Below are 9194 nucleotides of genomic sequence, written 5' to 3' on the forward strand. Positions count from 1 at the left end.
GAGCTGGTTTTTGCATTCCTTTTCTTTATCTTTATGGCCTGCTATTCCTGGCGGCAGGGCTTAGCCCTGAGTTTGTGGCTTTTTGGAGTTTATTCTTTTAATTTTGTATCTCCAAACCTAGAATTCGTATAATTCTCCTGTCAGTTGGCTTCTCGAGTTCTGGATATTACATTAGCCCTCTGTTGGATGTGGGATTAGTGAAGATGCTACCATGTGCTTACAGACAGGAGCCTAGCATGGCTGCCCTCCAAGAAGCCCAACAAGCAACTGACCAAGACAGATGCAGATCCTTACACCCGACCAATGGACTGAAGTCGGGGACCCCTGTGATTGCACTAGGGAAAGGCTGGAAGAAGTTGAGAAGGAGGGCAACTCCATAGGGAGATCAGCAGTCTCAACTAACCTGACCCCCGAGATCTCTCAGACACTGAGCCGCCAACCAGGCAACCTACACCAGCTGATATGAGGACCCCCGGCACACGTACAGCAGAGGGCTGCACCGTCTGGACTCAGTCAAAGAAGATGCACCTAACCCTGGAGAGACTTGAGGCCCCAGGAGTGGGAGAGCTGTCAGGATGGGGTGGGTGTGGGGTGGGGACATCCTCTTGGAGATGGGGGAGGGGTGGGATGAGGAACTGTTGGAGGGCAGAACAGGAGGGGAATAATGACTGGACTGTAAAAAAGATTAAAGTAATTTTTTTAAAAAAACATGAAAAAATTCTTATCCGACATTGATTTAATCTTAGTGAGTGACACCTATCATGGAAAATTTTCACTTCCTTTTTTATATTTTTCAATTTATAGAGTACGGGTTTTTAAAGTGTGGCTTTGTGTTTCTTTGGCTTTCCTCATGACTGTTGTTATGTCTCCTTTTTTATTCATTTGGGTCTGATTTTGTTCATTTGGGTCTTCTCCCTCTGCCTTTTAGTTAGTTTGAATAGGGTTGGCCAATCATAATGATTTTGCCAAAGAACCAAATTTTTGTTTCTTTGATTCTTCATAATTTGAAATTCATTGTTGATGTTTGTATTTTATTGGTCTCAATCCAGGGTTTATTATTAAAATAAAAACTAAAAAAGGACCAGATCAAAAGGTAAAATTATGCTATAGGGCATCTAAACTCACTATGGCAGCCCAAGTGGTGGTGTGCATCTGGAATCTCAGTACTATGGAGTTTGAGACAGGAAGATGGTAAGTTCAAGGCCAGACTAGGCTGTGTAGCCAGGGAGCCTCAAAAAAAATAATAAATCATAGACAAATCCTAATTAAAGGATAGAAGAGGATCTGTCACGCTGATGACGGTCAGAGTCCAAGGTTATTCCAGACTCAGCCTGGGATATCCTGCCCTACTTGGGCTACTTGAGATGCTGCCTCAAATCTACTGCTCTAACAGAAAAGTTAGACTGATCCTCTTTCTGCTATAAGAGCCAATATTAACATCAGGCAAAACAGATTTGTGAGCAATGGTGTTACCATGAGCAAAGAAGGCTATGTAATAATGACATGACGGCCAAAGACGTGTGGCCTCCGGGGAGCTCTTCGCCCCAGTATTCAAGAAACACTGGTAAGTCAGACTCTGCCAAGCTGAAGAACAACTGCTCTGTGAAAGATGTGAGTATCGTAAAAAAGAGAGGCTGCAACCCCAATAAGCTTGCAGCTAACGGGACTGGAAGGACTGGGTCGAAAGCTCAGGAGGTACAGTGATTGCCTTGCACGCATGAGGCTTGAGTTCACACACGCACACACACACATACACACACATACACACATATACACATTACACTCACACACACACTCACACACATACACACACACACACACACACTCACACATACACACACACACACACACACACACACACACACACACACACACACACACACAAGCACACACACACACACACACACACACATACACACACACCCGCACACACACATGCACACACACACACACACACACACACACTCACACACACATGCATACACACACATGCACAAACATGCACACACACATTACATACACACAAGCACACACACACACATATAAGCATATGTGCATGCACCTAAAGAACTTCTAAGTGAACCACAGTTAAATAACCCAATCCAAAGATGGACTAGGGATTTGAAGCACTTCATTGAAGAAATAGATTCAGAAAATAATTGACAAAAAATAAAACAGAGGCCGGGGAAGCCCACTGAAAGTACATAGCACTGCACACAGTGGGCACTGTGGACTGCCCTTCCACAGCACCACACGTAGTGGGCATTGTGGTCTGTCACATGGCATCACTGACTAGAAGAAGATGTGAAGAGCCTAGGAGTCTCTCATGTCCCCAGTGGGACTCAGTCCAAAGACACCAGCGACACGGTCATGGCAAACTCAATCAGGGCGAGAAGTAAGCACCTGAGACTCTTAAGGTTAACTCAAGCTGGAGACAGGCCAAGAAATCAACAAAGGAGGAGAGCATGTGCCAGAGTGACCTGGGACACAGGAACATGGACATTACGTTTATTCTCTTTTCGTGGTTTTATAGTTACATTTTTAATTATTATTCTCTGTAAGGCAGGCGAGCCATAGCGTTCATGGGGAGGTCAGAATACGTCTTTTAGGAGTCTGTGCCTTCCTTCCACCGTGCCTGCCAGAGTTCAGACTCAGTTGTCAGGATCATATGAGCATTTTACCTACTGAGCCATTTTGCTGCCCCTGGACATCACATTTCTTTTCTTCCTTGGTACTGAGAACGGAACCCATGGCCTCACGCATACTGGGCAGACGCTGTGCCACTGTGCTGGATTCCCAGGCCTAAGCATTTCATTTCTAAGGCCAGTCTCAGCCTTGCTCAATCTGACACCGGGCAGGAGAGGCTAAAGGCCCTGTTTCCCCAGGACCCCAGAATTCCACCTGTTCCCATAGAGTCTCTCCTTGGACTCAGCCCACATCAGGCTACAACCAATGTCTACAGCCCTTCTGGGCCCAGACCTCCCCTCTTGACTGCTGCCTGCTTATGCCACACCCACCTTCCCCTTCCCACTGCCTGGGATGCTCCTTAAGTTCCTGAGGATTGCACTGGTCTGTGGTAGCCATGCTTCTCAGGAGAGAGGCCACAACTTTCCAGAAATTCCCTGCAGGATCTGCAGCCTCAGGCTGTGGCCTCTGTGCTATGGCCTCTGTGCGTGTCTATTTACCATGTTATTAACAGAGCCAACATATTGTTCTCAAACTCCACCAGACACTTTACCTAGACCCCATGTAAGCACACACTGCCCTGAGACACCTTACCTAGACCCCCTGTAAGCACACACTGCCCCCTTTACTCCCATGACTAGTTTGAAGCCCCTTCACCACTGTCAGCCCTCAGGCTCACTTCATCCATTTCTCCCAGTTGACTCTAGGTCCAGGACACCCTTGAATATCAGCTGCTGGCCAGGCCTGGCCTCCACAGTCATGGCTCTGCCTCAGATGGTGTAACTCTGGGCTACTACTGCTCTGCTCTGAAATGCATCTGACTTAGGTTTCTGGGGCCCTGCTGGATCCCTAACATTATCTGTGACAGAGACCAGAGATATCTGAAGAGTAGTGCCCTCGTAGCTTCCAACTCAACACCTGATCTCTAGCTTCCAAAGTCACCCACTCACAGTCTAGGACCCTCCTGCACTTCCGAAAGCCCCCCTCTGCAGCTCCCAGCAGCGGAGACATCTGCACTGAGTCTACGTATGCCACAGGTGCTCGCATGGCAGAAGGTAGCCCAGGAACCCAAAGCCTGACAGGTATTAATCCACGGTGCCACTTGGGACAGCCTAGGGGCCGAGCCTTGTGTCCTTGCCAATCCCCTATCTGTGTTTCACTCAACATCTGCTGGATCTGCACTAAAGTGGGGGCAGGGCAGCTTGGCCAGGGCTTTCTGGCAATCCCAAACTGCTTCCTGCTTGCCAGGCTGAGGGCACCCTTACATGTGGCCTGGAAGCTGGGATTATGTTAACACTGGCCAGGGTTGGATGCCGCTCATCCTTCCAGATTCTGAACTCTCCCCGGGTGCCTGTGCGATTTTAGGGTATCTGCTGTGAGCAAGACTGAGGGATCACTGCCCTGGAAGGCTTGTTGAAGCATCCAGGTAATGGAAAAAGACCCATTAAGGGCTTCTGTCAGTCAGGTCCAAGGCTCCCCACCCTCCTGCAAGAAAGAAAGGTATGAGGAAGTCCAGCATAGGACTCACAGGTGTAGTGTGCCCCTTAACTGAAGGGACAGCTGAGCAAGAAGCCTTCCTGTCAAAAGGTGGGTATCTCAGACCAGAAGTATCTCAGTTGGTAGAATCCTCACCTAGCATGGACAGAGCCTTGAATTTGAGCCTCGGCATCTCATAAATCAAATATGGTTGCCTCCTAGTAATCTCAGCTCCTGGGAGGTGGAGAATGGTTCAGGTTATCCTTGGGTGCATAGCAAGCCAACACCAGCGTGGGCTGCATCAGACCAGATCTCAAGAGGAAAAAAGAAAAAAAGGAGGAAGAAGAGGAAAAGGAGGAGGAATATAAGGAAGAGGAGGAAGGGAAGGAAGAAGAAGATAAGGAGGAAGTGGATATGCAGCCACAAGCACCCTCATCCCAGGGTAAGACCTATGAGCTCCCTGGGATCCAGGTCCACCTACTGTCCCTTTCTGATGCCACCCTAATTATGTAGGGTCCCTCCATTAAGCACAAATACAGGACATCCATGAACAAAAAGGACTAAAGGCCCCCAGCAGGGAGAGGACGATAATGAGCTCTCCACCGATTTCAGAACACAGTTCCTCGCCACCCAGGTAGGACCTACATCGGGCACTCAATTCCCTGCCAAGGCTGGAGGCCAGGGCCCATGTCCAGAGGAAGGGGCTGACCACAACCAAACCCCAGCCCATGAACCAAAGCCTGATCATGTAAGTGGTGGAGTCCAGGTACTTTGCTGGACAGTACTTTGCTGAGGAACAGTTGCTGAAGGGGCTGTGGAGGTCACACCTACCCCTCTAGCTGTGGAGCCCTGGCCATAGCAGGAGATTTGCTGGCTTTGTTGTTACCTCATCAGAATTGACTCCAGAGCTCAGGGTAAATTCTTCAAGAGCCAGAGAAACAACAGTTATCTAGAGTAGGAGACTAGAGGCCAGGAGTGAGTTATGATCTTGGACATTCTGTTCCAGCAGTGGGGCCCCAGAACAGCATGGTCCCAGGTAGGAGTACCAGCCAGCAGGTTCCTGCACCAGGACTTGCAGGGCCCTGGAGAAGGTAGACCATGAATGCTTCATCTTCTATGGACTCCCAAGGCCACTGGGAGGCCAGGACTCATGAGAATTAGGGTGGGTGTAGATCACCAGTGAACCTTGGAGGGCAGAATAGCCCTTCTGAGAAGCCCAGGTCCCCTCCCCACACCCCAGTCAGTCCAAGGCTGACTTCCACCTACTACACACAGGACATAGCACCTATGGCAGGCATGGCTCCGGCTCGAAGGCTTGAAACCCCTCAACCACTTATGTCCAGGGTCACTGTCTCCCCACAACATAAAGGCCCATGAACCTATCCTGAAGTTCGCTGACCACCAAAGTTTCAGAGCCCACCCCAAACCTTCAAGAAACATCAGGCCCGGCAGATCTACCCTATATACCCAGTCCTTGGAAATCCAAAACTACATCCTGCACTGAGCGTCCACACTGGATGGTCAGTCCTGTGGCTCACCCTGGCCACAGTCAGGCCCCCCTCCAAGGGCATGGCTCGGTCACAGGGGAGAACCCCTACTTCTGGGGGGGACATGTTTCACAAACCCTCCCCAGTTCTCATTGATAATGCAATGGAACTGGGAAGACAGGGCCCAACAGTCAGGGACAGGTGGTCCAGATGGGCTGATCAATATGTCCACTCCTGTACCTTTATGAATGAGGCTGAGAAAACCCAGGGTTTGGGGCTTCTTGCCAGTGACAGGAGTGAAGACCCAAGCATAGTGAAGAGCATCTCAAAGCACCTATTAAACCCTACACCAAGGCCTTCTTTTAGCTGTGCAAGGTTCTGAGCCACCTCTCTCTAAACCAGTGGTTCTCAACCTGTGGATCACGACCCCTTAGGGTCAAACAACCCTTTCACTGGGGTCACCTAAGACCATCAGAAAACATAGATATTTACATTACGATTCATAACAGTAACAAAATTGCAGTTATGAAATAACAATGAAAATAATTTTACGGTTGGAGGTCACCACATCATGAGGAACTGTATTAAAGGGTCTCGGCATTAGGAGAGTCAAGAACCACTGTTCCAGACACTGGGCTCTAGGACTAGATCTGGCTTGGGCTCCACTTCATAGCCAAGTCTAGGTCCTGGCAGGCTACTGTCCAGGGCTTGGGCACACTGATGGATGTGGAGAGCAAGGGTCTGAGCTGGACGTGAGAATGGACAATCATACACTTGTCCAGCTGTAGGTTCCGCTTTCCTAGCCTGCCAGCGGGACCTGAAGCTTATCACTGTGATTGCTGCGGGAACAATGGCGCTCACACACTTAACTCCCGGTCAGAGCTATCTCAGCTGTCAGAGCTGTTTGTTCAGTGCATTTGCTCTCCCAAGTCAAAGGACAAAAACACTATTGAGCCGTGATTTCCCACCAATCAAGTGTGCTGCAGAAGGTGGGCCCTGATGCCCTCCTGTGGCCCCTCCTCAACAGGATAGAGCCATCGACCCAGGCAAGGGCAGTGCCACTCCCTGGAGCTACCTTTTAGCCACAGGCGTACGCAGCCTAGAAGATCCTGGAAGGCACACATACGTGTGCACATGCACACGTCCCTGAAGATTGTTACACAAGCATAGCCAGACAGCCAAGCAGACACAAGGCTCCTAGCCACACAGGGTCATGAGCCCCTGCTACACAACTCCTCTGTGTTATGGTCCATCCTGAGTCCCTCCTCACCTGCCCAAGCCCAGCTGCGAGAATGTAGCCAGAGATAGGACAAGTTCCAGTTGTGTCAGCCTGAGTGAAAGCTTCACTCTGATCCTCAGTTTCTCACTGAGTGAAGGCTGTTGGGTTCTAAGAAACTGCTAAGAGGGCAGAAGTGGCGGCTCAGCGGTTAAGAGCACTTACTGTTCTTCCAAAGCACCAGAGTTTGATTCCCATCACCCACATTGAGCAGCTTAACAACACTTGTAACTTGAACTCCAGTTCCAAAATTCAGACTCCTCTGGCCCATGCACTCACATGCACATAACCTACACACGAATACACACAGAAATAAAGATAACGAAATCTAAGGGTGAGAGGGGGCTCACTGTCACGACGAGAGGCTAGAGAAACAGCTCAGCCATTAGAGCACTTGTTGATGGCTCAGTGGTTAAAGGCTCTGGCTGCTCTTCCAGAGGAACAGGGTTTGATTCCTAGCACCCACAACCATATATAGCTCCAGTCCCAGAGAATCTTGCCTCCATAGGACCAGTCACGTGCATGGTGCACACACATACATCCAGGCAAAGTAATCACACATAAAATAAAAATAAATAAACGCTTCCTAAAAAGGAGCACTTGTTGCTTTTGTCGGATAATTCAGGTTTATTTTCCAGCACCCACATGGCAGCCCACACCTGCCTGTAATGTATTCAGGTTCCAACCTTCGTCTAGCCTCTGTAGGTGCGCACACACACACACACACACACACACACACACACACACACGCACATGCACACGCACACGCACACACACACACACACACGAAAAAAAATGTATTACAAAGATAGAAGGAAAGAAAGAAGGAAGGAATGAAGGGAGTGAGGGAGGGAGAGGGGAGGGAGGGAGGATGGAGGGAGGGAGGGAGGATGGATGGATGGATGGATGGATGGATGGATGGATGGATGGATGGATAAGGACAGTAGGACCAGATACCCAGCAGCCCGCACATTAAGTGACCACTCCACCCACTGAGGCTGAACTCAGTTTCTATAAAGATCATGTTCTTTCTGTTTGGTTTGGTTTGATGTGGAGGAATTGTTGGGGGGGTTTTGGGGGGTAGGGTACTAAAGTCAAACCTAGGGCCTCAGAGACTCTAGACGCACACTGTATTACAGTGCCACACTCAAGCCCAAAACATCCTGTTAATGCTTAGTTTATTTACAGAAAACAGCATCCACTGCTTTCTCACAGAGTCTGCTGGATATGCTCTGAGCCAACTAAGGACAGCATCTGAGAGCTCCCAGTGTACGAGGTGGGGGACTAGAGGAGATATGCTAGGTCCAAGGTAGGGGACTTGGCCTAGCTTGGCTGTGAGATACAGGCCAGACTGAAACAAGGCTAGAGTCAATACCAAACCTGCAATGAACACAGATACAAGGCTGATCCTGGTTCCTGCAGGGGTCCAAGGGCCACTGCTCAGCACTCACTGGCCCAGGAGTGACCCAAGCCACCATCAGGAGATCCCTGTCCCTCACCTCAGGCTCCCAACGGGACTGGATGGACTCAGAGGCTTGCTGGATTCCGCCTCATCTCCTGGATGAGAGATGGTCTCAAGAAAGAGCCTGCCCTTTCCTCACCCAAACCTTAACCCCAATTCTGGTCCTCGGTCTGACTTTTGTCCTACTAGCCCCTTAAAGGGCTGGCATGCACCCCCACCTTTACACACACACACACACACACACACACACACACACACACACACACACACACACACCTCTCATATTCCCAGGATCCCATGTCCCAAGTAGGATTAGCCAGTTGTCTAAGAGCACCCACAGATCACTCAACCCATGAGATGCTGCAAAAGTGAGTAACTTCACCCACAGAACAGGAGTACAGAGCACAGCAGACTGCATGGAACCACCTACCTCCTACCCCCACCCCACCCCACCACCACCCAGTATACTGCAGCAGGACCTCTCCCCAACTGGTCTTTTTCCTGGAAGGAAAACTCAAAATAAGTGAAGTTGATGCAGAAAATAAGTGTCTGGTTGGGTCCCAGGATCAAGGTTGGAAACTGGATTGTCTGACCGGATCAGGAAGAGGCCCAGCCTCCCTGACCTCCCGCTGGACCAGCCCCATCCCAGGCTCCCAGGTGTGTGGTGTCCACAGTGAACTGGCAGTTAGGACGGGCTGTGGCAGGACCCACCCTGGCCCCCAGGACAGCCAGATGCAGGAGGTGCTTGTGGGCCCCTGGAGTGCGTGTGTCAGCCCCCAACTGGGAGTGGGAAGATAATGGGGCCACA

The sequence above is a fragment of the Rattus rattus genome, chromosome 2 (assembly GCF_011064425.1).
Source record: "Rattus rattus isolate New Zealand chromosome 2, Rrattus_CSIRO_v1, whole genome shotgun sequence".
NCBI classification, from domain to species: Eukaryota; Metazoa; Chordata; class Mammalia; order Rodentia; family Muridae; genus Rattus; species Rattus rattus.